Source organism: Formica exsecta, unplaced genomic scaffold (assembly GCF_003651465.1).
Source record: "Formica exsecta isolate Colony F162 unplaced genomic scaffold, ASM365146v1 scaffold231, whole genome shotgun sequence".
Lineage (NCBI taxonomy): Eukaryota > Metazoa > Arthropoda > Insecta > Hymenoptera > Formicidae > Formica > Formica exsecta.
The window spans coordinates 62780-66680 of NW_021849598.1; positions in this window are offsets into that span (position 1 = coordinate 62780).

Consider the following 3901-nt stretch of genomic DNA (forward strand, 5'->3'; position numbering starts at 1 on the left):
CGTAATACTTTTATGTACAAAATAATGAGACAAATCAATTAGCGTAAAAAAAAAAACAAATAATTGTTTTAAAAAATACATTGTAAATAATTACATACTTTTTCTTAAAAACAATTATTTTTTTTTTTACTAATTGATTTGTCTCATTATTCTGTACATAAAAGTATTACGGTAAGATTATCGAAAACTATTTTATCAAACATAAATAATTGGCAAGTAAGAGCCAGCGCTGGAGTTGGTGCGCATCCTTTATTTAAATATTAGCTTAACCGAATGTCGATGTACGACATTACAAAATTATAATTAGACTAACGTTTCGGTCCTTTTTTTGGACCTTCTTCAGCGTGATAAAAAACAGACGCAAACATAAAAGATACTTAAATCGGCGGGTCAATACAAGGGAACTAATCTATAACAAATTATATCACATTAATATTCGTTGTTTAGACATCACCAAGATATCGTAGGCACGTCTTCCTCACAGGTGTCATGAGAGTCTCAATTTTTAAACTTGACGGTTTACACCCCTCCCCGGTTGGCAAACCAGGAAGCGCATGAATCGATATGTTCACAGAACATTTTTCTTTAATCTATCTCGGGCTATTAATTGTTACATTCCAGTGTCTGTTTGTAACTCATTTTTTACTAGGCAAAGTGGCCCTTTATATACTTACTTTACTTAAGAAAGAAACAGATTGAATAAGAAATTCAATTACTTATTGATGAAACATAATAATATCCGAAGTAATATCAAACCTATACATTATGTTTATAACGGGCTTTCTCACAGGTTTAAAAATTTTACATACCTACTCGAACTCTCCATATTATCCGTAGATCGGTGGCCAGAATGTTCAAAACAATAACATTGAAATCAAAATAGACCCGAACTCTTTCGACAATAATAAATAATCCTTACACATAAAATACAAATGGTTCATAAACCTCTCATCGATCAATATCCCGACAGATATTCAATATTTATTACAGTTTGGCGAGAATTTTAGCTTACCGATATTTAATACAGATAAATTATCATTGAAATTCATTAAGAGCTTTGAATACAATTTAAAAAAACTACCTTCCAAATCACAATTTAATATCAGAAATCGTGTTACAAGCATTATTAACAATTTGCCATCCTATTCATTTCCTGATGGTGAACTAAAAAATAACATTAAATACCTAGTTACTGTCACTAATAAATTTCTTAACCAACACCCGAATCTAATTCTTAGACGTGCAGATAAAGGTAGTATCACAGTCGCTCTTGATAGAGACAAGTATATAGACAAAGTGGAAGATTTGCTTAACGATAGAGAGACATATTTGATTTTGAAAAAAGACCCTACTAATAAACTGATCAACAGCCTTCGAAACTTATTGACCAGATGGAAGAATGCTGACTTTATTTCCGCGGCTACTTATAAGTCATTCTGTGGTGATGGGATCTTACCGAGGGCTTATGGGCTACCAAAAATACACAAACCTAATTGCCCATTTAGATTAATAGTTTCTGCTCAAAACAGTCCTTTATATTATTTAGCTTCTTTTTTACATAAGATTATGTTCAAAAGTTTTTCATTCACACAAAGTCATATTAATAATAGTTTCCAATTAGTAGAAAAACTTTCAAATATACAGATAACTGGAAAAGTTAGTTTGATTTCACTAGATGTCATTTCGTTATTTACGAACATTTCGATTGAAGCAGCAATGAATAGTGTATCAAAAAGATGGAATTTTATATCTGCGAATTGTGATATCCCCAAAGCGGAATTTTTACTAGCAATCAAATTTGTCTTGAATTCCACTTTTTTCACCTTTAGTAAGGTCATTTACCAACAAACTTTTGGGACACCTATGGGTTCACCGTTGTCGCCAATTATTGCAGATATAGTGTTGCAAGATTTGGAAAACAGAGCACTTTCAACTCTGAAATTCACACCATCTTTTTATTTTAGATATGTCGACGATGTGGCTCTCGCGGTTCTTTCTGAGTTAATAGACTACACATTAAACATTTTCAATTATTTCCACACAAGATTATAATTTACAGTTGAAACCGGTTTAAATAACAGCTTAAATTTTTTGGACATAACAATGTTTTAGACAACAATCGCATTATTTATGATTGGTACCATAAGGAGACGTTCTCTGGCAGATACCTGAACTTTCTTTCTCAACATCCACTTTGTCAGAAAAGAGGCACGGTTATCGATCTCTTAGATAGAGCATTTTTATTGTCTCATCCCACGTTTCACTCAAAAAACATCAACCTCATTATACAGATTCTGCTTAATAATTCCTATCCTTTAGCTTTCATTTTCCAGACTATCCATCAACGGCTCAAAATGTTAATCAACAATTTAAATTATGCAAAAATGAATACTAGTGTACAGGACCAACCCAAGACTGTTTACTTTACAATTCCGCATATTCCTTCCATATCTGAACGGTTTATTGATATCATAAAAGATCTCGACGTTAGATTATTTTATTTTAGTCTTAATAAATTGCATAAATATATTAAAATACACAAAGACATCACCCCAAAATCTCTTTGCAAGAATGTTGTATACCAAATTAATTGTTTGGATTGCGACGCATCCTACGTAGGACAGACACGTAGACAATTGACAAAAAGAATTTCTGAACCACAGGAATCACATAAATCGCAACACAGCTGTTCATTCAGTTGTTACCGAGCATAGGATAAATTTTAATCATAATTTTAATTGGGAAGAGGTGGAAATATTAGATAGTGAACCATTTCTCCAAAAACGGTTGTTGTCAGAGATGATTTTCATTAAAAGACAAGTAAATAGCCTTAATTTACAAACAGACACAGAATGCCTACCCGATATGTACATGACCGTCATCGATAAAATGTCAAAACTTTAATAATCAAAAACTGTTGTTTGGCACTCTTAACGTTTCCGTCTCACCGCGTAAGATTTGTCAGTCTACATTGAGATCTCGCTAAAGATGGTCCATTTGGTCTGGCTATGTGTATACCAAGATATGTTAAGGTATTGACACCACACATTAATTATTTCTCGTCAATTTTTGAGGGGTTTTTTTTTCCTTGTGATTAGTCATTTGACTGTTATTGTAATTCCTTTTTTTAATCTATGACATACTATGGTTTTTAATTTATTTATTTATGTATGGTCTTATAAATTTGACTTATTTACTCACCATTATTTATTGTTTTGAATCATTTATTTATATAAATTTTTTTGGGGGGATAAATAATTTTTTTGAAAAAAGGACTTTTGAGGAGTTTTAAGTGTTATATCTTTTTTACGCGTTCTACAATAAGTTCACTCCATCTTGTCAATTCCAGGAGGCGTGCTATTAAAATGTTCTGTGAACATATTGATTCATGCGCTTCCTGGTTTGCCAACCAGGGAGGGGTGTGAACCGTCAAGTTTAAAAATTGAGACTCTCATGACACCTGTGAAGAAGACGTGCCTACGATATCTTGGTGATGTCTAAACAACGAATATTAATGTGATATAATTTGTTATAGATTAGTTCCCTTGTATTGACCCGCCGATTTAAGTATCTTTTATGTTTGCGTCTATTTTTTATCACGCTGAAGAAGGTCCAAAAAGGGACCGAAACGTTAGTCTAATTATAATTTTGTAATGTCGTAAATCGACATTCGGTTAAGCTAATATTTAAATAAAGTATGCGTACCAACTCCAGCGCTGGCTCTTACTTGTCAATTATTTATGTTTTGATTTTGTATTTAATAGAGCCTATACTTTTGGTTTATTGTAAATATTTTATGAAATATTTTATTTTTTATATCAAAATATGTCATTAAAATATAAAATAACTCAAAAAGTACTTAATGAAAAAATACTTTATTATAGTGTTTTGGAAAGCTCTC